Here is a 26,720-nt window from a genome sequence, read left to right as displayed (position 1 = left end):
AGGGATAGTGGCCTTCTAAATAGTCAAAAGTGATTGGAGGGCAACTAGCCCCCCAGGCCCATCATTTCCCCAAACATATCCAATCAAAATTTTGAGATATCCATTTTGTTCAGCGTAGTTGATTTCCAGATAGAAAATATATTTTTGAGGAGGACATTCCCCCAAAACCCTCGGGGTAAGGGTTTTAAGTTATGCCCGGGGGGCATATAAGGTTTTTAAAGAAGGCGTTGTCGTAGAAACCTCAAAAAAGCTCATTCGATTGGAAATTCAAAGGGCTAGTGCTCTTTTAATAGTCGAAAGTGATTGGAGGACAACTAGCCCCCCACGCCCATCATTCCCCAAACACACCGAATAAAAATTTTGAGATAGCTATTTTGTTCAGCGTAGTTGATTTCCAGATAGAAAATATATTTTTGAGGAGGACACTCCCCCACAGCCCTCAGGGCAAGGATTATAAGTTATGCCCTGGGGGCATATTAGGTTTTTGTTGAAATCTTTATCTTAGAAATTTGTAAAGGGGCTCATTCGGTTTGAAATTCAAAGGAATAGTACCCTTTTTAATAGTCGAAAGTGATTTGAGGGCAACTAACCCCCCTCTCACGCCCACCTTTTCCCCAAACACATCCAATCAACATTTTTAGACAGTCATTTTGTTCAACGTAGTTGAAAGTTTTGGAAATTAGGTCTTTAAGGATGACAACCCTCTCCCCACATCCCTCAGGGCAAGGGTTGTAAGTTATGCCCTGGGGCATATAAAGTTTTTATTGAAAGCGTTGTCGTAGAAACTTCAAAAGGACTCATTCAATTGGAAATTGAAAGGGCTAGTGCCTTTTTTAATAGTTGAAAGTGATTGGATAGCGACTAACCCCCTCTCACGCCCACCATTTTCCAAAACACATCTAATCACAATTTAGAGATATCTATTTTGTTCAACGTAGTTGAACGTTCTGGAAATTAGGTCTTTTAAGATGATAACCCCCTCAGAGCCCTCAGCACAAGGTTTGTAAGTTATGCCCTGGGGGCATATAAGGTCTATATAGAAAGTTGTTGTGTAAATCATAGGCAGCAGGATCGTGCTGCCTAAGTAAACAACGGGGACACTCGAGAACGAGACAAGAAACGGGGACTAAGTAAAGAGAAGGATACTCCACCACATCTCTCAGGGCAAGGGTTTTAAGTTATTTCCTGGTGGCATATAAGAACGATGTTGGCACAATTTATCATTTATTAATTTTTCCTTTAGAGCAGGGCACTTCGTATCGAAGAAGTTGTCGCAGAAACTTCGAAAAGCACTCATTCAATTGGAAATTGGAGGGGCTTGTGCCCTTTTTAGTAGTCGAAAGTGATTGGAAGGCGACTAACACCCCTCTCACACCCACCATTTCCCTTACCACACCCAATCAAAATTTTGAGATAGCCATGTTGTTTAACGTAGTTGAAAGTTCGGGAAAATCGGTCTTAGAGGATGACAACTACCACAACAGACCTTAGGGTAAGGGTTGTATTTTATGCCCTGGGGGCATATAATGTGTTTATAGAAAGCGTTGTCGTTTCCAAAAGGGCTCATTCGATTGGAAATCGAAAGGCCTAGTGCCCTTTTTAATAGTCGAAAGTGATTGGAAGGCTTGACGTTTTTATAGTAAAGATTGAATTGGGTACAATGTATTATTTTTTGTTGTTGTTGTTGTTTAGACCAGGGCACTTTGTATCGAAGGAGTAGTCGTGGGAACTTCAAAAAGGGGTCATTCGATCGAGAGTGGAAAGGGCTGATGCCCTTTTTAACAGTCGAAAGTGATTGGAGGGCAACTAATCCCCCTTCCGCTCCCCACCCTCCCACGCCCACCCTCCTACGCCAATCCTCCCATTTCTGCTCTCAAAATTTAACCAAATCAAAATATCGTAAGTGTATCCGAGCTATCAAAGAAAGTAAACAGATTTTTTTGCGAATGGTATCAAGTTTTACATTTCAGGTCAACTAGAGGAGGTATGAAGCTAAATCAAACACTACTATTTATGTTCAGACTTTATAAGGGGTGTATGTTGTTAAAAATTGCTGAAAATTTTTCTCCAGCATACAAATAGCAGGCCAAACTATAAAGTCTTAAAAAACGAAAAGATTTAAAGTATGATTTTCTTTTTCCCTGAAAAGACTATGTCAGTATAAAACGAACAGAAATAAATGAAACCCAAAACGAAGAGAAATTACAAAAATTAACCGAGTCAAACTCAAAACGAGCAGAAATTAACATAAGTTGTGCGCAACACCCCTAAGCCGTCCCAAGGTCAGAACAAAATTTGCACTTTACTGAAAAATACAGATTGACATTTGAGATTTGAGATTTGTGCATTGTCAGTTTAATATACCTATACTGATATTTAGTAATCAAAATTTTAATATTATTTGATTGATTAAAGTTATAAAAGTAAAAACGCTTATATTTTTTTCAGTAAAGTGCAAATTTCGTTCTGGCCTTGGGAAGGCATAGGGGTTTTGCGCCCAACTTATGTTAATTTCTAATCGTTTTGAGTTTGACTCGGTTATTTATTTTAATTTCTGTTCGTTTTGGGTTTCATTTATTTATCGATGGTGATTTGTCTTAGTTTCACGCTTGGTAGATTATTTAATTTTATTTTTGCTCATTTTTTGTTTAATGGAGTTCTTTACTTTCCTTTGAAAAACTTGTTTTGTGGAAAAACTTTTTTTGAATTAATAGTACTTTTAAAAAAGCTTCCTATTGTTCTAATTAAACGACCCTTGTGTTTCAAGAGCCGTCTTTAAAGAACTGGGGTACAATACAATCTTCGGTGTTAACACCGAGGTTTAGAGGAGCGGGCAATCCCCTTCATGTAAGTAATCTTTTCTCTTCATTTTAAGTTCTAATGTTGTTTTTTATTTTCGGTTGAATAAACTTGTTTTTTAAAAATTTAATTTCTGATCGTTTCTAAGTAATGCCAGGAAATCTGGCCCCATGTGCACGGATAAATCCCCCTCTCCACAGATATATCCTCTAGACGATTTAATCCCGGTGAAAAATTACCCCGGACAATTACCCTTAACAGCTCCACGCGTAAAATTGAGACGCAGAAGAGAAAGCAAGACATTTAAAAAGAATTATGTATAGGAATTCTGGCTAATTCCCCCAGCAAATAATTTCCCCTGACAAGTTCAACTCTGAAAACCCCCCTCCTCATAGAAAATTCCCCCTGGGAAAAACCCCCGGCAAAAATTCGCCACATCCGAAAATATATGCATACTTCACAATAACAAATACTATGTAAAAATGGGCAATTTTTATAACTTAAAGACCTTTCCCCTGGGACTGTGGGGGTTTATTTTATATCAAAAGGCATAGTTATTGGGCCTTAGAACTATGATACGCAAAATGGATATCTCTGGAAACCCCCCTCCGCATAGAAAATTCCCCCGGGGAAAAACCCCCGGCAAAAAAGTCGCCCCACCCGAAAATATATACATACTTCACAATAACAGATACTATGAGTAAAAAATGGACAAATTTTATGACTTAAAGACCTTTCCCCTGGAACTGTGGGGGTCATTTTATATCCAAAGGCATAGTTATTGGGCCTTAGAACTATGATAAGCAAAATGGATATCTCAAAATTTTGATTGGACGACTTTGGGAAAAAGGGGTGGGGGAGGGGGCCAGGTTGCCCTCAAATCTTTTTGGTCACTTTAAAAGGGCAGTAGAACTTTAAATTATCGTTTGAGTGAGCCCTCTCCCGATATTCTAGGACCACTGGGTCGATACGATCACCCATGGGAAAAACAAACAAATAAACACGCATCCGGGATCTTTCTTCTGGCAAAAAATACAAAACTCTACATTTTTTCAGATAGGAGCTTGAAACCACTACAGTATGGTTTTCTGATACGCTGAATCTGATGGTGGGATGTTCATTAAGTTTCTATGATTTTTAGAGGATGTTTCCCCTTTTTTCGGAAATCAGGCAAATTTTCTCAGGATCATAGCCTTTAATCGGTAACACTAAAACTTAATGAAACTTATATATTTAAAATCAGCATAATAAACCAATTCTTTTGATATATCTATTGGTATTAAAATTCTGTTTTATAGAGTTTCGGTTACTATTGAGCCAGGTGGCTCCTTACTTACAGTTCGTTACTACGAACTGTTTGATCATTAGATATTAATAATTATTTATCTTAATAAAATTAGAAGTAAATACAACTTCAGTTGTGACTTTCGTCGTGTAAGATGAGAGTAAATACACTTATTGAGTATTTCCTTTAGAATGAATACTTAAATATATTTTCTCATAGGAACACTGGCAGATATACAATGCCATTTTGGCATAGGAGACGCAGAAGGAGGACTTATTCAGACTCTATTCATAACCGTTTACACTGTTGTTGCACCTCTCTGGGGGTACCTAGGGGATAGATATAGCAGGCGGTACATCATGGTAATAGGCATTATTCTCTGGAGTGCTGCTGGCATGGCTAGCTCATTCATGGGACAAAATGTAAGTGAATTTTATGTTTTTCCAATATTGAAATGTTAATTAATCTTAGAAATCAAGAAACGGGTTTTTGGTGTCAAACCCAGTATTTTTTTATATACCAAAATATTTTTTTTTCACTTTTATATAAAATTAAATATTCAGGATTGTGTGCTTAAGCACACAATTTATTTAAAGCTAAATTCATTTACTGAAAAAATATATACAACTTTAATTTTAAGTACTTTCGTGTGATTAGGAAGGAAAAACTGCTCTTTAATTTGCTTTTAATCTTAATATCAGAAAAAAAATCTTCAATCTAATGCTTTAAAGCATATTATAATGTTAATATCTCTTGTTGATAGAAGAGCATCGCCAAGTGTGGAAAACGATTTTGCGACCAAGATGGGCCAAGGATGGCACAAAACCTCAGTTTAACTGGAAGTCCAAGGGACTTCTTGTTGTCTGATTCTAAGTGAGCTTAAGCGCTTCGCATAGACTTAAGAAAATACGCTAGTCCCCGTCCTGCACTGGATCTGGGAACGTTGCTTTTTTGAGGCCACAATAACTGCAATGATTTTAAGAATATGAAAATTGCAACTTGGAATTTTACAACATTTATAAACAACACTATCGTATCGACATTTTGACTGAAAAATTCAGAAGCTTTGAACTGGACTTATTAGGACTTCCAGAAACTCATATCCCAGGGATAGGAAACATGAAATTAGATGATATAGGATTTATTTACTCAGGCAGGATTGCAGGAAGGATGGGGTGTACAGGCAGAGAGTAGAGCTCATTATGAATAAGGAAGCTGATAAGTCTTGTTTAGGTTGAGAAGGTATTATTAATAAAATACTAGTCACTCGTTTTATGACCAAAAACTACAGGGTATCAGTCATAATAATATATAATATCCCCTGTAGAACCAACTGATGGAAATCGTAGTGACTCAGATGAATTTTACCTAAAGCTTCAGGAACAAGTTGATAGGGTTCTAAGTAGAAATACTGTATTTTCATTAGAGGATTTTAATAGCCAGTTCGGTAGAAATAGGGATAGATGGTATCCTATCCTGATTAAATTTAGTATAGGAAAAGAAAACATTAATGGTTACAGACTGCTACAATTTTGTTGGTACAACAACCTAATTATAACCAATACAGTGTTTGGTCATAAGAAGGTTTATAACTTAAAATAATATTCATATGGTAGCAAGACTTATTGATTATCAACCTTGTTGATCAACCTTGATGCATAATCAGCCTTGTTGATTATGCCATTGTAAACCGAAGACTGGCAGGATCAATACATGTTAACAGGTTATATATTGTGCTGTTATTGATGTTAAAAGTAATGATCACCATCTAGTAATGTCTAGGGTTATTTAAAGCTGAAATATAGGAAGGGTAGCCACCTTACAAAAAGCTATGACATCGGTAGACTCCAGGACGAGATTTTGAGAGAAATTTCCCAGGAACAGTTGAATACTAAAGTGGAGAGTTTAAAATTTTACAATATAGAGGACAGATGGAATAATTTTAGGAGAATAGTTTGCGAAGTCACTGATGGTGACTTAGGGAAAAAAGTTAAAAACGCAGATAGGACTATTAGTAAAAAATATTGTAAAAGGAATGTATTTTCTCTCTTTACAGAGAGAAAAAGGGGCTTGTACTGGAATTATTTGAGTGATAGATTATATGAAAATAAGAGGAATGTAAAGAAAGCTGAGAAAACATTAAAATGTGAAATAAGGAGGTGTGTAGTAGAGACCATGGATAAGATTGCTGAAGATCTGGAGGATGCAGCCAGACGGCTTAAAAGTAAATATTTTACTGGCTTGTTAATATATTGAGAGGGAATGGTGAATTTGGACTTGTCCCAGTTAAATATACGAACGGGGCTACAATTAGTGATAAAGAAAGAGATAAAGAGAGATGGGCAAAACATTTGAGAATGTGCTAAACCTGAATTGAGCTACGGGATGAGATATAGAAAAGGATAAAAAACTTTGACACTTTGGATGTGAAGGAAGATTTATTTTGTGAGGAAGGACTAGTGACAGTGCTAAAAGCATTTCAAAGGATTAAAAGAACTAAAAGGATTAAGAATAAGTACCCAGGTGCTGATAGTGTGGTGAATGAGTTTTTAAATACGGTGGTTATGAGGTTAGAGATAAGTCTGAAGGGTATGAATATGTTCTTTGGAGAACTGGAAGTACCTCGCAATTTTAGGTAAACTCTAATAAAGCCCTCTATAAGAAAAGTAATAATAGAGAGTGAGATAAATATAGAGCCATTAGCCTGGATTTTGTAGGAAGCAAATTACTTAGTATGAAGATAATTATCAGACTTAGTGATGCTATGGCTAAAGATTTAAGAGAGGAACAGTGTTGTTTTTGAAAGGATAGAGGATGCGTCAATCAAATTTTCACTCTTTGATTAGTAATTGAGAAATGCATGAGACATCAAACGCCTTTAGTTCTCAGTATTATAAGTTCTGAGCAAGCATTTAATTCAGCTGATAGAAGAGCTTTAGCAAAGGTCTCATCTTTTTATAGTATACCAGTAATACATTAAAGTGATTACTGCTATGTACGAGATTAACTTTCCTGTAGTTAAAATAGGATATGAAGTTAGTAGCTCGTTTCGTATTAAATCAGGAGTTAAGCTTGGTTGTGTTCTCTTCCTATTTATATGTATATTTTGATGGACTCAGTCCTAGGGAGCACAGCAAAAGCAATGGGAGAACACGTAACCTAATGGGGAAGTAAACTGAAGAATCCTAAATGAAGTTTTTAACAAAATAAATGAAACTTTAGAGCTTTTGCGAGTTCAGGGTTCAAGAATAGGTTTGAAAATTAATGTTTTGAAGACTAAGTGGCTAAGACTAGGTATAAGTGAAGGTGAAAAAGGCGATATTGGGTAACGAGAAGATCGATCAGGTGGACAGCTTCACATACCTAGGTAGTATTATTAGTAATGACGGTGGGTGCCGTGAAAATGATAAAAGTAGAATTGCAAAGACCCAGTAGTATTATATATCATATGTTATATGTATATATTAATATGTTAATTTTCTATTATATTATTACCCTGACTTTCAGGATTTCGTCTGGTTTATTATACTTCGATGTACCCTTGGAATATTTGAGGCTTCTTTCACTACAATAGCACCAACAATTATCTCAGATTTATTTATCGGAAGTGCAAGATCCAAAATGTTTGCAATATATTTCTTTGCCATTCCTGTTGGGAGGTAAGGAGTCGAAGATTACTTTCAACTAACAGGCTTAAACTCTGTCATATACTATGTCATTTATTTATATATTTAAGTGTATATAAATATTATTCGTATATTATATGTACTCATATAGTAAGGATATGTGCTATGGGATATATTTACTATGTCATATGTCATATGCTACGAAACAAAACCTATTAGCCCATCGGTTCCCCATCTTGTTTGGTTGAATGATCGCTTAAAACATTAGGATTTGCAGCAGCTCCCTTAACACATCGGATTTTCATCAAAATTTGAGCTTTTTAAGAAATTGGAAAACTTACCTTTTCAAAAGTGATCATTCATTTAACATTAGAAAATTAAAATCTTATGCTATTTTCCATGGCTTAATAAAATGTCTAATATCGAGTATGTCTTTAATATCCATATTTTGAATCTGGACGGCCACCATGATCTAGGTTGCAGTGGCTGGATGTGATGTAAGCAGATTGACTAAGGGCTTGATGTGCAGTAAAAGCGTACTTTAGCATGGTTTAGTTTAAAAAAAAAAAAAATACAAATTTAAGTTCAGAAATAACTTACTGATAATTGATCAAACGAATTGACATTATCAAACATTATCACGATGACATTATAATTGTTTTTTATGAATGCGTCCCAACACTTATCTGATATCATTTAATGTTAAAAGATTAAATTACAATTTTCTTTTACAGAACTTCTGGTTGCTTATTTTGAATACACATTCCTTTCTGATTAAGCAGCTGTAGATTAAAATTCGACCAATAGGAAAGGCCTATAGTAAAGGGCACACGACTCCAATATTTTATTATTATTATTTTTTTCCCAGAGGCACTTCATATGGAAGTTTCGTCATATAAACTTCAAAGGGGGCTCATTCGATTGGAAATCGAGAGTTCTAGTGCCCTTTTTAAGGGTCAAAAGTGATTGGAAGGCAACTAACACCTCTTCCACGCCCACCGTTTCCCAAACACATCCAATTAACATTTTGAGATAGCCATTTGTTTCTACGTAGTTGATTTCCAGATAGAAATTATTTTTTTGAGGAGGACGCTCCCCCCACAGTCTTCAGGGCACGGGCTATAAGTTACGCTCTGGTGGCATATAAGCTTTTTATAGAAAGATTTGTCGTAGAAACTTAAAAAAGGGCTCATTCGATTGGAAATTCAAAGGGCTAGTGCCCTTTTTAATAGTCGAAAGTGATTAAAGGGCAACTAGCCCCCCTCTCACAGCCACCTTTTCCCCAAACACATTCAATCAAATTTTGAGATAGCCATTTTGTTCAACGTAGTTGAAGATTCTGGAAATTATTTCTTTGAGGATGATACCCCCCCCCCTCACAGCCCTCAGGGCACGGGTTGTGAGCTATTCCCAGGGGGCATATAAGTTTTTTTTATAGAAAGCGTTGTCGTAGAAACTCCAAAAGTGCTCATTCGATTGGAAATTTAAATGGCTAGTGCCCTTTTTAATAGTCAAAAGTGATTGGAAGGCAACTAACACCCCTTCCACGCCCACTATTTCCCCAAACACATCCAAATCAAAATTTTGAGATAGCCATTTTGTTCAACATAGTTGAAAGTTCTGGAAATTATATCTTTGAGCAGGACACTCCCCCCACAGTCTTCAGGGCAAGGGTTATAAGTTATGTTCTGGGGGCATATATGGTTCTAATGGAAGGAATGCTTGTACAAACTTCAGAGAAGGCTGATTTGATTGGAAATTGAAAGTTCTAATTCATTTTTTCAGCATCAAAAGATATTGGAGGGTATCCAGCCCCGCCCCTCGCGCCCTTTTTCCCCACATCTGATACAAATTTTGAGATAGCCATTTTGTTAAAAATAGTTCTAAGATCATATAACAAAAACTCCGGTGTCGACACAGTCCCCCAGGGCCCGGGGGCAGGTGTTGTAAGTTATGCCCTGGGTGCAAATATGGTTCTTATGGAAGTGATGCTCATATAAACTTCCAAGAGGGCTCATTTGATTGGGAATGTTTCAGGACTCAAATTTTTTAAAAGTCAAAAGAGATTGGAGGGCACCTAGCCCCCCCCCTTCACGCTCTTTTTCCCCAAACCCATCCAATAAGAACTTTGAGGTAGCCACTTTTTTGAAATTAGTTCAAAGACCATACAACGAAAACTCCGGCGTCGACAGAGCCCTCCAGGGCCCGAGAGCAGGCGTTGTAAGTTATGCCCTGGGGGGAAATATGGTTCTTATCGAAGCGATGCTCGTAAAAATTTCAGAGAGGGCTCATTTGATTGGAAATTGAAAGTTCTAGTTCAGTTTTTGAGAGTCAAAAGAGATCGGAGGGCAAATAGCCCCCCCCCCCTCACGCCCCCTTCTCCTCAAATGCATCTGATAAAAATTTTGAGATAGGTATTAAGTTAAAAATTGTTCAAAAGTCAGATAACAAAAACTTAGGTGTCGACACAACCCCCAGGGCCCGAAGGCAGGCGTGGTAATTTATGCCCTGGGGCATATATGGTTCTTATGATAGGGATGCTCGTTTAAACTTCAGAGAGGGCTCATTTGAATGGAAATTGAAAGTTCTAGCTCACTTTTTAATAGTCAAAAAAGATCAGAGGGCAACTAGCTCCCCCCACACCTTCTTTTTCCAAGCCCATCTGAGGAAAGTTTTGTGATAAAGAATTTGTTAAAAATAGTTCAAAGGTCAGATAAAAAAAACTCTGGTGTCAATACAACCCCCCAGGGCCTGGGGGCAGGCGTTCCAAGTTATGCTCTAAAGGTATGCATTGCTCTTATGAAAGGGATGCTCGTATAAACTTCATAGAGGGCTCATTTGATTGGAAATTCAAATTTCTATTTCTCTTTTTCAGAGTAAAGAGATTTAAGGGCAAATAGCCCCCCCATGTCCTTTTTCCCCAAACCCATCCGCTAAAAATTTTGAGATAGCCAGTTTTTTGAAAATTATTCAAAAATTAGGTAAAAAAATATCCGGTGTCACCACAACCCCACACCCCCCAGGGCCCGGGGGGTAAGTGTTGTAAGTTTTGTCCTGGGGGCATATATGGTTCTTACAAAAGGGATTCTCATATCAACTTCAGAGAGGGCTCATTTGATTGGAAATTGAAAGTTCTAGTTCACTTTTGAAGAGTCAAAAGATATCCGAGGGAAACTTGCCCCCCCACACACTCTTTTTACCCCAAGCCCATCCGATAAAGTTTTTAGAACAGCCATTTCATTAAAATAGTTCTAAGCTCGGATAAGAAAAGCTCTTGTGTCGACGCAACCCCCCCCCCAGGGCCAGGAGGCAGGCGTTGGAAGTAATGCTCTGGGGGCATATATAGTTCTTACGGAAGGGATGCTCGTATAAACTTCGGAGAGGGCTCATTTGATTGGAGATTGAAAGCTCTTGTTCACTTTTTAAGTGTCAAATGAGATCGGAGGGCAAATAGCCCCCCGCCCCCCTCCAAGTCCTAAATGTACCAGATAAAAGTTTTGAGATGGACATTTTGTTAAAAATAGTTCAAAGTTCAGATAACAAAAACTCCGGTGTCGACACAGCCCCCCAAGACCCGGGGTTAGGCATTGTAAGTAATGCCCTGGGGCATATATGGTTGTTATGGAAGGGATGCTCGTATAGACTTCATAGAGCGCTCATTTGATTGGAAATTTAAAGTTGTAATTCACTTTTTAAGAGTCAAAAGTGATGGGAGGGCAGCTAGCCTCCCCTCAAACTCCATTTATTTTTTTTCCAAAGACACTTCATAAAGAAGGGGTCTACGTATAAACTTCAAAGGGGGCTTATTCCACATTCCGCTGGCGCTTCACGATTCAGTCAAAGATTTTGCCTTTCCCTGTATTACTCGACCCTTGAGCAGGGACTCTCTGGGTCCCTACAATTAATCATTGGTTGAGGGTATGAGAATGCACTGGACTCCCTCTAAACAAAATTTGATTACTGAATTAGAATCTGTATAGAATGTAGGTGTTCCACATGTGCCATCGCAACGGATGGTGAAAGACGGCTTCAAGATCACCAAAATACATAGGGTCCTGCAGTTCAATCAGCGACCATATTTGAAAACGTTTATCGACACTTTTGGCAATAAACGCTCTAGGGCAAATTCAAAAGTGGAGAAGGAAATGTACAAGCTCATCCTAAATTCAGCGTTTGGCAAAATGTGTGAAAGCGTACGTAATAGATCTCGCTGCGACGTCGTGACTGACCCTCTAGAGTGTGCACGAATTATTGCCGATCCCAATTTTACATCGTTCACGAGCATAGAGGCTGGCATGGTTCTTCTACACAGGCGAAAGCGAAATGTGGTACTGAACAAGAATATTGCAGGCGGTTGTTCAGTACTGGAAATTTCAAAAAAGCTCATGTTGTCGTTCTTTTACAATGTGTGCAAGGTGCAATGGCCACGGGAGGGGGAGGTTCAAGTTTACTATGGGGTTACAGATTCTCTGCTGTTAAAGGTAAATGGGACTGAAGATTTATTGGGTGATTTAGAAAAGGGGGAACACATCAGCTCGCGGATGGATTTCACCAACTGGAATCCATCCCTCTACCCCGAGTTTGTGAAACGTCAAGCCCCCAACCAACTATTAATGTTAAAATCAGAGACGGGGAGTGATTTGATATCCAGGGGGGTGTTCCCGGGCCCCAAAGTTTATTGCGTTGAAAGTCATAGTGGGGATGAAAAGAAGGCGTGTAAAGGCCGCCCGCGGCCGGCCTTCGGCCCCGCGGCCCTGGGGGGGGGACCCCACCTTTAAATTCACTGTAATGTTCAACTGTGCTAGTTCATGTTCCAAGTGTTGTTTTCAAGTGTTGTTTTTTGTCAGGTATAGAAAAGTGTTTAAAGACAATAAGTTCTGTAGATAAAAGTGTTGTTGTTGTACAGAAAAGTGTTTTTTAAAGACAATAAGTGTTTTTAAAGACAATAAGTGTTGTTCTTGTTGATGGATAAAAAGTGTTTTTAAAGACAAAAAGTGTTGTAGAAAAAATTGTTTTTAAGACAAAAAAAAAAAAAAAAAAAAAAAAAAAAAAGTGTTTTCTAAGACAATAAGTGTTGTTCTTGTTGATGGACAAAAAGGTTTTTTTAAAGACAAAAAGTGTTGCTCTTCATGGACAAAAAGTGTTTTTATTTTTTGTTGTACATAAAGTGTTATCATTGCAGTTCATGTTGAACAAATATTTGTTTTCATATTACCGAAATAAATGTTGCCATGAAATTTTGTCAACTGTTCTTGTTAATGTACTAGATAGATCTATGGGAAAATTACACCTTATTCATTGGACACGTATGATTTACAGTTAGTTGTAGTCCAACAGCAGCAGCAGCAGCAGCAGCAGCATGTATCAATTTAAAACACCCTTCAGGTCGTTTCTGTGTGGGCCCTCAATGTCGAGGAAAACAACACTCTTAACTAAAATAATTCAAAATTGCGATAAAATGTTTTTGGAAAAGCCGAAAAAAATCTACTATTGCTATAGTATTTGGAATGAGTCCTATGATCAAATAAAAGCAATTGCCACAACCACACCAATACAATTCATATAAGGGCTTTATGTTTTCAATAGTATTGAATCGAACTCATGGTTGATTATCGATGATTTAGCTGACTCCATTGAACAGTTCTGGAAGGAAATGTTAAAACGGCTCACTGTTTGCTCCCACTATGAACACATTTCCATAACCCTAGTTCTACACAGTCTATTTCATCAAAGAAAATGTATGCGAACCTTTGCTTTGAATTACACTATCTATATTATCTATCAAGTTGTTCGTGATTCTAGCTCACTAATAACTCTCAATAAACAGATATACTCCGGTGCCCCTAAATGTCTCTTGTCAGCGTACACTCAGGCGACTAGCAAGCCCTACGATTACATTTTTCTGGGTCTTAATCAGAGCACACCTGAGGATCTACGTGTCGTCACCGACATTTTCAACAATGAAATTACAGTATATCTTCCGGTGAACAGTAGAAAAGGTTATTAGTTGCCATGATGACGCGGAAGAAAGTACACGAACAACGACATTTATTTTCCGTTTTAAGCACTTCAAAACCCTTGCTTAGGAAGACGAGACTTAAACATGGTGTTGACAATGATTTCATTAATATAATATATTAAATTTATTTAAATTTAACCGAGGGAAATTTTCAACTGCAATAAGGTTTTATAAAAAAGAAAAAGAAACATCGTTCCACTGTACGCGCCTTGGATTTTAAAAAAAAGGGAAAAATTTTTAAAAGAAAACGGCTCCTTCAAGCAAGCGGTAGCTTTTTCACACTTTTACTGCCAATAATTGCATGACTTGTAAACAGTTTTCTCTAGATTGCTAAAGCATATAGAGTGACACCATTCGAAATTATTATCTTACTCTTTGAAAATTTTAAATACAATCTAGGCAAGTTCATTAGTAACGAAAATATTTATAATGACTAAAAACAGATTTTACTCTAAGAGGCATTGCAACGTATGGACAAACATAGACCTTATCGTGAGAGACCTATCACCGTCCCCTCTAAACAAGAAACATCTCCTCAAGATTCTGCACAATCAAAGGAAAAGGAATTGGATTCAATTGTATTTAAAATTGCAAATCTATTGCCACTCACCTATCGAAAATAGAGTAAAAGATTATTATCATATCTCATGTTGGAAACTGCTGATCAAGTTCAAGTCGACAGCACAGGGAAACGAATTATAATTCAGGGAAAAAGTTATAATCTAGTTGATTTAATTTGTGATATGGTGACGAATCGTAAAGGACTATTATCCTTTGACAATAATCTATACACCTTTCTAAGTGTATCAAACTTTCCCAAAAGTCTTATTGGCAATAAGCAAATTCTAAAGAAACTAAGAGAATATAGTCCTCCAACAACACCAACACCACCATTTAAAAAAGAAGAAGAAGATTCAATATTTGAAAATACTAGCAATAGCAGCAGCAATGATTTTACAACACCTATGGCTGCTAGTCAAAAGCGAAGACGAATTGATTCACCCTCCAGTGTGCAAAAGGGGAGTAATCATTACACTACGTGCTTGCGTTCAAAATGGATGAAGTTCTCAAAGGTGTTTATGAAAATATTTGTGACGCGGAAAGTTTAAGTTCTCCCAAAAAGCTTTCTAACGCTGTCTCCGGCACCACCACATTAAAAAAAGCAAAAGATTATCTAGAAAAGGAACCGAGTTACACACTGCATCGGAATCGCAGGCTTCGTGGAAAACAATATCGACAAACTAAAGCCTTTTTCCCTCTGCATATAATGCAAACGTATCTTTTAACTTTAGACGCAATTCAACGGTGTCACAATACACCATACAAATATATTCTAGTGGCAATCAGTGTCTTTAGTCGCTAGGCCTATGCCATTCCATTGCGATCAAAGAGTGGTGTTGAAGTTGCTCGGGCCATTGAAAGTATTCTTGAACAGGATTCATATAGAAAAATTCAATTGGATCGTGGCAGTGAATTTGTTAATCCCCATGTGCAAAGGGTTCTTTTGAGATATAATACAACAATTTATCATAGTCTCAGTCCGATAAAGGCTGCATTGGCTGAACGATTAATAAGAACGATTCGTCTATTAATTTCAAGATATTGTACCCTGAAAAATACATCGGCTTTTATCCATGATTTAGATAAATTCATGCAGATATACAACCATCGACCTCATCGATCTCTGTCCAACTCAAGCCCTCGGGAAGTTCACTACAATGAAAATACATTTGATGCTTTTCTACAGCAATACTCCAATGGTGAAAAAGAAAAAAAAATATGAAGAAGAAATTCAATGTTGGTGATACTGTTCGAATTAATAGAACCACCAATATTTTTGAAAAGGGGAATTATTTATGGAGCACCGAACTTTTTAAAACGTCCAAAATCATAGACACCGAACCCAAAACGTATCGGCTGTAAGACACCAAAGATGATGAGATCCTCGGCGGCTTTTATGACTATGAACTACAAAAAGTTAGAAACACTAGCGAAATTTATCAAATTGAAAAGATATTAAAGAGTCGTACTCGTAGGGGCAAGAGACAGTTGCTTGTTCGCTGGCTAGGATACAACTCAGATTTTCATTCTTGGGTCAGTGCTGAAGATATTAACAATGCCCAATGATTTCTATGTGACTTTCATGTCCAATGTTTCCGATCCTCTCTACAATGACTTGAATAGAACAAGTGATTTTTGGACGAAACTCTCCCCCACCATCAAATTCGATGACAATAGAAAGTATGAAGTGGCTCTTGTCGACTGTATTCTCAAAAATACCTACGACATCCTGAGAAAAGATCGTAAATATGATATAAAAATTAGACCCTATGATTGGCCACCACCACCAGGTGATCAAGAACAAATTCAAAAAATCAATTGGATGGATTATCCATACATTGAATTACCCTACGAGGAACTCACCTGTATGAACGATTTATGTCGTTCTATTAATAAAAGAATTTCCGCTCGTAAAAAGGGAGCTTTTCATTTCAACTATTCAAAGGAGGAGGGTAAGATCTACATTAGTTCAACTATTGCCAGTGAAAAGGTTATTCTCAATGATAATCTAAAGGATGTTCTTGGCTTTAAGCTCAATATAATCAATGGTAAAAGTGCCGGAAACACTAATTTCATTTTTGCTGACTATCCTCCTGCCTTCTCCACGGACACCTGTATATTTCTCTACGCTTCATTTGTGGAAACATCTCGGGTTGGTAATTCAAATGTCCCCCTCCTACGAGTTCTTGAACGAAAAACCAATCAAGAGCATATTCACCACTACAATATAAAGCATCTTCAGTATATTCCCGTAAACACTTCCTATTTGGAACTCTGTCAGTTAACACTAAGAACCAAATTGGGCGATCCCATAGCAATTTCATAAGGTTTGGCTGTGATTAAATGCCATTTTCGACCCATCATTCAAAGGCAAGATGTCTAATAAAAAAGTGGTATTCACTTGTCCTGATATTGACTGCTATGTTAATACTCTTGGCCCAAGACAGCTGGGCAATGGAATGGACTACTACAAGGGACGCTCGTCAATGTCTGGCTACGGTCTTGGCAGCTGTTTTTCTAAGCTCTTTCGCTCTTCACTACCTCTGGCTAGAAAATATCTTGTACCGGCTGCGACAGATTTTCAATCCTCTACACTATACGATTGGGGGTCTGGCAAGGATTTAAAAAAAAGTGCTTCGTAAAATCTCAGGTCCAATGCGCGAACCCTTGGCGAGAGATTAAAACAAAATGGTAAAGTCTTAAAAAGGTCAAGAAACAATGCGTCACTCATCAGTTTCCACTCAGGTCGGAAACGAAAAACATCATCCTTCTTGCCAAAAAAAAGAAGGAAAAAGCCAACACATATGATACACAGAAATACAAGCCCCAGGAAGAAAATTGCTTGATCGATACGGGATTTCTTGTCCTGAGATTTGCTATCTACTACATAACAATTATCGGCTTCCAATCAACACCTCATCGAATATATTCAAAGCAGAAAATATGAACGTGAGTGTCAAGCATGGATACTATGAACAATTTTAACAACAACAACCCCTCTCCGATAATATCCACTTTCAAATTTATTCCAATGAAGATAACTTTATGGACAAGTTTTCAACATTTATAGATTTGCAAATGAAAGTCCTGAAATCCTATAATACAATGCCAATTCGGACCGATGGAATATCCTATGAAAATTGTATATTACATAATTTATTTCGTCAAATCAGTGTCTAGATCAATGGCACGCTGGTGAGCACAAGCAACAATCTCTCTAATTATACAAGTTATATGCAATTCATGCTGATGACACCCAAGTCATACAAGGAATTGCGAGGCACCTTCAAAAGATATGAATATATTACTAATATTGATAGTACAGATGCAATTAAAAATGCTACAACTAGTGAATTACATCTAGTTGGAAAAATATATCATGAAATATTTAATATACCCCAATGGCTTCCGCCCAATGTTAAAGTGGATATAAAACTATCGCTTGCACCCTCCAATTTCATATTGAGAAAAGAACTTGCTGTCAATCCTAATGTAAATCTCTCCCTCACGTCGGCAATATTTCATGTACGCAAACAACAGGTTATGAGTTCTGTTGCTTTGGCCGTGGAAAAACTGAGTGCCAATGGAAATAATATTAAACCACTTGTTTCTCATACAATCACCAATCAACGTCATATTGCCATGGGATCACGTACCTTCACCGATTCATCCTTTATCAATGGCGAAATTCTGTCAAAACTTACTTTGGCATTTGTAAAAAGCGCCAGTGCAATAGGATCACGGACTGAATGCCCACATAAAGTCGAGATGTTTGGACTTTCATCTCTTGTGTGCAAAGTAAATGGTATCCCACTCTACAATCTATCCTTTGATAAATCTTATAGAACATTGTACGAGTTGACCATGCAAAACCTAGATCATGACTCGCAAGTATTTGAAAATGGTATACCCGAAGAAGTGTTTGCTAAAACACATGGTATCACTGTATTGGATTTGTCTGGCACACAGGATTTGAGTATATTACGTACAGGGACTATGCATTTAGAGTTTACATTTTCCAACCCATTGGCTTAGAGTATTGCACTAATCTCACTAAATCAATATGAAACCTATTGGGAAATCACTCCCGAATGTAGTGTTCTACTAGACTTGGCACCATGAACACCAGTCAAATAATCAATGTATTTAATATGGATCCCTACATCTCCCAGTACAAATCCTATTGTCTGCCCTCGGACTTTCTTGGAAAAATTCAAAGTGTCAACAATACCTTGATTATTGTTAATAGCAGTCCGTCGACTGTGCTGAAAGTTCATTGGCTGTGCATCTTTCAAACAATGAAGACGATTGAATTTTTTGATCCTCTTGGCCTACCCTATACATTCTACACACCTCACATCAGCAACTATATTGAGAGCAGTGGGAAAACTATTATTCAAAATCGGAAGAGGGTGCAGGATCTAACGACTAAAAGCTGTGGCTTCCATGCACTACTATATTTTGTGTTCCGATGTCGTGGCTATACTTACAAGCAGTTTCTCCACGTTTATAGTGACAATCCACGTCTGAACGACTTTCTAGTGGAAAATATCCTCTCAGACCTATACAGTATTGATTTCAGTGCCCTAAGAGTAAAGTGCTTAAAAAATGTTTGTGAATTTGTTTATTGATAAAATGTATATATATATAACAATGTCTTTAAATCTTTACTTTTAGATTTCTTCATCGATGTATAGGCAACTGTCGTGAACCACTAATGCAGGTAAATCATTTGGATTCACTGTATATTGATCATGATTGACTGCAATGTGAGGGTCACATTTTCTACAGTACAATGTAACTTCACTCTTGTCATATCTCTTTTTATAGTCAATGATACTATTTGCATTCATATTATGAAATTCACTAGTTTCAATCTGTCTATTTGAAGCAATATAACATACAATGTTTTCAAGTGGTGAATCACATTCTTTAACTGCCAAATAAAAATCACTTGGTTTATATTCATAATAGGCAGTGTCGTCACAACGATGACGTAGAAACCAGATTGTCTTGTTACCCCAACAGTTGAATCGTAGACCAGATTTCTCTTCCCAGAATAATTTAACTCCATAAAGATGCCAATCTCGTAGAGATAAACTAAAATCACGTTTGGGATTCTTTCCAATCATAGAGGGGTAAATATTCTCCCACTTATGATATTTATCATAATGGCAGTTGGAGCATAGATGCCCTCTAGGATGTGAGTCACAAAACTCCTCAAGACATGAATTACATCCTTTAATTTGTACTGCATAGCCTCTATGTAATTTACAAGGATTACATAATTTACACTTTTCACTATAGTCATCAATAATTGTACAATTCTCACATTGAGTCCAACTGCCAAGAGTGTACATGCACAATTGACATATATAGAACATTTTTGGTCTCCAATGTCACTTGACTCACTCACAGCTAAAACGAAACTGATCGTCTTCGCTCGATAAATTCACTGAGGGGAAATGTGGGGAGAGTAGTAGCTCTGTGACGTTACCTCTTTCAAATGACGGGGGAGCCATCTACATTGAATCCAATGGCAATGTTTTCAAAAGTATATCCACAATATGATTCTGCCTTGTTTCAATTAATATATCAATAAATTGACTATAAGCACTTGAGTCACATTTTAAAAGTTTCATACAATAGTCCAATGGGGGAGAATCGCTCCTCATTATATTGTCAAGTGTTCCCTGACAAGAGAATATCCTGCGTTTAAGAGATAACTCGAGAAAATCGTCATCCAAAATCAAATGTTTTTCCATAAACACTAGATTTGATCTAATTCTCTTTTTCTCAAATTTATTCATTTTTCAATCCTTTCACTCCGACTGCTGACTCTAGACTGACCCTGATTCGTTAGCCCTAACCAGAAAAGAAAGAGAACATTTTCGATTACGCAATCAAGTTCTCATAAATCCACTTCCTCTTCGATTACGCAATCAAGTTCTCGGAAATTCACTTCCCCCTTGAGTCCTAGATCAATAACATTGTTCCCGTTAGAATTCAATGCGCATGTGCAACCTTCGTCCCGGAGTTATTACACACAGAAACAACAAATAAATTGACCTTGCAAAAAGAGGTCATTGAGCGATTACGCAATCTTTCTCCCTAGGGACTCTATGCCCATATTAGGAGTCCCCGTGGGACCTTTAGGGTCATTTCTACTCCCATCCGATAAGAATTTGAGGTGACCATTTTGTTAAAAATATTTCAAACATCAGATATTAAAACTACGGGGTCGACACAACCCCCCAGGGACCAGGGACAGGCGTTTTTTTTTTTTTTATTCCCACCACCTCACCTCACGGTGACTTTAAAATTTTCTTTAACAATATCTCAGAATTTATTTAATGTCACCTACTCTTTTCTTAAAAAAAACTTCTTCAAAAAAATCCATATATTAAATTGAGCATTCCAAAATATATCAGGTTATAAAAATAGAGGCATACTACATTTCAAATTTCATATACCTTTTAGGTTCATCCGATATCTCAGGCCGCCCTTCCCCCTTAGGGCACCCCTTCCATCGTGACCTTAAATTACACTTTTCAAATCCTTTTTCATCAACCTCTGTTTACCCTTATATATAATTTACTTTTACCCCCATCCCCCAAAATAACAATATAAAAAGAAAAAAAAAGAAAAAAATAGAAAGAAATGAAAAAATCTACCTTTACAAAAAAAATAATAATAGGTAGAATGTCTCATTATCGCTTCACTTCATTTCCTTTACCTTTATTACTCATCTTACCTTTCCCCTTTGGCTGCTCAATTCTCTTTAAACTTTATCTTTATGCTACTTTTAAAACTTCTCAAATCTCTTTAAAACTTTATCTTTATCCTACTTTTAATACTTGTTTCTTTATCATTCTTTTATTCCTTTTTTAAATAACAACATTTCAATTTCTAATTAAAATTTCATACAAAAACTTTTTTTTTCTCTCTTTCTTTTCCTTTTCTTTTTTTTCTTCTTTTTTCCCCTTCCTTCTCTTTTTTCCTCTTTTTTCATTCTTTCTCCTCCCCCTTTTTTTTTTTTACTCTCTTCTATACACCTTTGGGTGTATAGAAGGGACAGGCGTTGGGACAGGCGTTGTAAGTTATACTCTGGGGGTGTATATGGTTCTTATAGAAGGGATGCTAGTAAAAGCTTCAGAGAGGGCTCATTTGATTGAAAATAAAAAGTTCTAGTTCACTTTTAAAGAATCAAAAGACACCGAAGGGCAATTAGCCCCCCCACCCGCACCATTTTTTCCAAAATCCATCCGATAAAAATTTTGAGCTAGCTATTTTGTTAAAAATATGTTAAAAATCAGACAATAAAAACTTCGAGATTACTTTAATACCAGTTTTAATACTTTGATGAACATTTGCTTAAAAAAAAAAAAAATCATTTTGATATAAGAAATTTTAAAAATTCCTTTATGTTTCATTTATATTTCAATAGCGAAATATTTTTTTTCGTTTTTAGCTTGATTTTCATATTCAATCTATTACTCGCTTTAAGATCTATTTATTCATTTATATTATTACTTGTTTTATGTTTTTCGCTATAATTGTTTATTTAATTTCTGTTCGTTTTGGGTTTCATTTATTCTTTAATGGTAATTCCTTGTCGTTTTTAGTTTTAATTTTAACAGGTATTTATATCTGATGAGCTTAAGTTTAAAATGGCCTTTACTTTTCTTAGAAAAACTTATTTTCCAGAAAGTTTTTTTTTAATTAATATTGGAGTAACAGCGATGATAGTTTATTTTATAATGTTTAGATACCAGTACACCTGTGGCAAGTCAAAAGGCCTTATGTTTCGCTTTTTGTCAAACTTGTCTTTATAGACCACCCTATTAAACGACATGCTCTCGATCGGTTTGCCAAATCCCCTATATCGCACTTGCTTTATCCCAGACGTTATTATCATCTTTTAAATCATCATATATCAAACACAGAAAACAACCCTTGTCTTTTTCTTAGCTAGATCTAGTAAAGAAAGAACTCAAGGAACCAGGAATAAGACCCATATGACATCATATCCCAGTGAAACACTTTTCAAAAAATTACACATGTTGTATTATCTTATCTAAGATATATGTGTTATAAATGAAGATACAATTTTTTTCAGACATAGGATTTATTTTATTTTATGTTTTAATGCTTACAAAAGCCACTAAATATACCAATTTTCTTTCAAACGAGCCCTTAAACAGTTCTTTGCAATTTTCCAGTGTCCTGCTAACGGTAAAGAAGAAAAAAGTAAAAAAGAAGACATGTCAGTGCTACCTATGCAAGAACGTGATTCCATTGTTGTTTAAGGTAGGGGGGATCTGTAACTTTTTTTTTAAATGGGATCTTTTTTTAATGGGGTCTCCTTTTTTTAATGGGATTAACTTTTTTTTTAAATGGGATCTCCTTTACACATGATGCTAATGGTATACTTTTCGTTTCAATCTGATGCCATTTATTCAGTGGTTTTGGGTCCTTTTCAAAGTTTATGTAAATATGGCCAACTACAAATCTGAGCGAACTACAAATGACAATTTTTTTTTCCACTAGACAGGTTTTTATTTTTTCTTAATTTTTTTTTACAGGGATTTCAGTACATGGATTTCGTTATTTACTAGATTACAGCACAGATATCACTGGAACCTTGAGATGCAGAGAAAAAATATATATGCAATATATTTATTGCATCTAGTAAAATTTTGAAAATATTTTCAGTTTGAACTCTTTTGCATTCTCCTTTTTGGGGGATGTGTCTAGGTCAAGGTGAAAAAATATATGTTCGAATTGTTTATTACACATTGTACCATACTCTGGCTTAGTTTTGGTAGGTAATCAATGGTATGCAGCCGTATTTGTCTTTTTGATTGTCTTTTGTTGAATAAATGTAAATATATCGATTTAATATATATAATATAAAACTGTTCATGGTGAAAAATCTTGAGTTAGAAGCTAATAATAATCAGAATTAAAAAGTGAGATTCGATGACAATTTATGCATAAATAATTAGCTTTTATTGTGAATCTAAATGTGAAAAATTACTTCAATTTAAAGCTTCTCAAAAATTTTCGACAAATTGAGAAAATCTACCCCCTTTTTGAAAATAGGACAAAGCACCAACTTCAGAGTATCAGAAAACCATCTTTCAAAGGTTTCAACTCCTATCTACAAAAATGTGAAAGTTAGCATATTTTTTTTTTCAATGAAGAATAACTGCAGCTGCATGTTTATTAATATTTTTTTTGTCTCTAGAAGCGATCGTCTCATACTAAGAGTCAAGGACACCGGAAGTCCTTTGAGTGGAAACTAAAAGTTCTAACGTCCTTTCTAAGCAGCAATACAGATTTGATACAGCAAAGTAGCGTTTTCTGCCATTTCGTGGCACAAAACGGATTAACCGGATTTACGCGATACATTAGAAAGTTTAAATGTATTGTGTTATGTTTAAATGTGCTTTTGATGACCAAAAACTTATGAAAAGCATAGATCGTACTACTGTTCGATGCTTCAATTATTAAAATAGAATACTATACAAAAAAAATTCTTCATTTATTCTTTTTTTAATATATAAAATAACTCGAAGAAAAAACTTTGCCAGTTGACTATCTCATGATTCTAAAAAAAAAAAAACAGATAAACCCGCATCCGTAATCTTTCTCCTGACAAAAAAGTACAAATTTCCAAATTTTTGTAGACAAGGGCCTGAAACCTGTCCTGTAGTGACGCAGTGGGTTTGGTCCGAGCTTGGTAATATGAAACCCAGACTTCGAACACGGATATCACAACACACTTCAGGGCTGACACAAGAACTTTAGCGGTCAAGAAGTATCGAAAATCCGATACAATAAAAGAATTCGGACCCAATAATTCGATTGGAAAATGGAAGGGCTTGTGCCCTTTTTAATAGTCGAAAGTGATTGGAAGGCAACTAACACCCTTTCCACGCCGACTATTTCCCCAAACATATCCAATCAAAATTTTGGGATAGCCAATTTGTTCAATATAGTTGAAAGATCTGGAAATTATGTCATTGAGGAGGACACTCTCCCCACAGCCCTCAAGGCAAGGATTATAAATTGTACCCTGGGGCCATATAAAGTTTTATTGATAGATTTGTCGTAGAAACTTCAAAAAGGGCTCATTGGATTGGATATAATCCATGTAAATTACATAGAGAATATGCAGTACAAATTAAAGACTGTAATTCTTGTCTTGAAGAGATTTGTGACTCTCACCCTAGAGGACATCTATGCTCCAATTGTCACTATGATAAATGTGATCAGTGGGAGAATAATTATCCTGGTATAATTGGAGAGAACCCTAAATGAGATTTTAGTTGATTTTTGCGAGACTGGTATCGTCGTGGTTTTAAATTGTTTTGGGAGGAGGAATCAGGGCTACGATTCAACTGTTGGGGTAACAAGACAATTTATTTTCTACGTCATCGTTGTGGAGACATTGGCTATTATGGCTATAAACCTACTGATTTTTCTTTAGCTGTTACAGAATGTGATTTACCATTTGAAAACACTGTATGTGATAATGCTTTAAATAGGCAAATTGAAACACGTGAATTTTACAATATTCATGCAAATAGTATCATTGACCATACAAAGAGATACAATAAGAGTGAAATTACTTTGTACTGTAGAATATGTGACCCTGATTTGCAGCCAATGAAGATCAATATACAGTGAATTCAAAGGATCTACCATCATTAGTTGTTATCGACACTTGCCTATACACACTAGAAGACGAAATCTAAAGTGGAGAAAAAAGGCATTGTCGTGCATATAAATTATTTTTTATTAATAAACAAATTTACATACATTTTTAAAACCTTTTACTGGTAGGGCACTAAAATCAATATTATACGGGTATGACAGTAGATTCTCCACCATAAAGTCATTCTGGCGAGGATTGTCTACGTAAATGTTGAGAAACTGCTTGTAAGTATAACCACGACATCTGAAAACTAAATATAATAGTGCATGAAAACCACAGGTTTTGGTCGCTAGACCCTGCACTCTCTTCTCTTTTTGAATAATAGTTTTCCCACTGCTTTCAATAAAGCTATTGATGTGAGGAGTGTAGAATGTATATGGTAGGCCAAGAGGATCAAAAAATTCTATATTCCTAACTGTTTGAAAGATACATCCAATGACCTGTCTTTACACTCGATGGAATACTATTAACAATGATAATGGTATTGTTTGCACTTTGAATTTTTTCAAGGAAGTCCAATGGCACACAACAAGATTTGTATTTGGACATGTATGGATTCATATTAAATACGCTAATTATTTGACTTGTGTTCATGGTGCAAGGTCTAGTAGAACACTACCTTCGGGAGTGATTTCCCAATAGGTTCCAAATTGATTTAATGAGATTAGTGCTATACTCTCAGGTAATGGGTCGGCAAATGTGTACTCTAAACGTACACTCCCCGTTCACACTATACTCATATCTTTTGTGCCAGACAAGTCCAGTACAATGAAACCATGTGTTTTAGCAAACATTTCTTCGGTTATACCATTTTCAAATAGTTGTGAATCTCGATCTAGGGATTGCATTGTCAACTACTACAGTGTCCTATAGGATTCATCAAGATTGTAGAGTGGGATTCCATTTACTTTACATACATGAGATGAAAGTCTAAGCATGGTTTGGCAACCTGTCGACGATCCTATTGCACTAGCACTTTTTACAAATGCCAATGCTAATTTTGAAGGAATTTAACAATTGATAAATCATGAGTCTGTAAAGGTGCGTGAGCCCGTTGCAATATGACGTTGATTGGTGATTGTATGATTAACAAGTAGTTTAATATTATTTCCACTAGCTCTCAGTTTTTCCACTGCCAAAGCAACATGAACTCATAACCTGCTGCTTTCGTACATGAAGTATTGCCGAGGTAAGAAAGAGTGTATCATCAGGATTGGCAGGAAGTTCCTTTTGTAAAATTAAATTAGATGGAACAAGTGTAAATTTTATATTCGCTTTAGTACTCGGTGGCGGTCATTGGGGTATTTGAAATATCGCATGATTTATTTTCCCAACAAAATGTAATTCACTAGTTGTCTCATTTTAAGTACATATGCACTATTAATATCTGTAATATATTCATACCCATTGGAGGAACCCCTCAATTCCTTGTATGAATTTGGTGTCATTAACATGAACTGTATATAACTCGTATAACTTGAGAGATTGTTGCTAGTGCTCACCAGTGTTCCATTTATGTAGACACTGATTTGTCGAAATAAATTATTCAATAAACAATTTTCATAGGATATTCCATCGGCAAGAATTGGCATTGTATTGTCGGATTTCTTGACTATCGCATGTAAATCTATAAATGTCGACGACTTGTCCATAATTTAGTCTTCATTGTAATAAATTTGAAAGTGGATATTATCAGAGAGCTGTTGT

The 26,720-nt window shown here is 36.2% G+C and overlaps 1 protein-coding gene and 1 pseudogene across 2 annotated transcripts in view; both read left to right on the top strand.

The window, feature by feature from the left end:
- LOC148945912 (transmembrane protein 120 homolog) overlaps positions 1-26,720 on the top strand; it is a 545,739-nt gene that overhangs the window by 243,579 nt on the left and 275,440 nt on the right. The gene's annotated exons all lie outside the window — the stretch shown is intronic.
- LOC148945916 (protein spinster-like) overlaps positions 1-26,720 on the top strand; it is a 116,946-nt pseudogene that overhangs the window by 8,126 nt on the left and 82,100 nt on the right. Inside the window, exons 2-3 of the transcript XR_016142506.1 lie at positions 4,304-4,506; positions 7,592-7,743. The product of XR_016142506.1 is annotated as a protein spinster-like (transcript). The remainder of the gene's footprint in view (positions 1-4,303; positions 4,507-7,591; positions 7,744-26,720) is intronic.

This window comes from Artemia sp. Qi Xiang Cuo, chromosome 12, assembly GCF_049724085.1.
Source record: "Artemia sp. Qi Xiang Cuo chromosome 12, ASM4972408v1, whole genome shotgun sequence".
Taxonomy (NCBI): domain Eukaryota; kingdom Metazoa; phylum Arthropoda; class Branchiopoda; order Anostraca; family Artemiidae; genus Artemia; species Artemia sp. Qi Xiang Cuo.
Note: the sequence above shows the minus strand (reverse complement) of the source record. Positions and strands in the feature narration are given on the sequence as shown.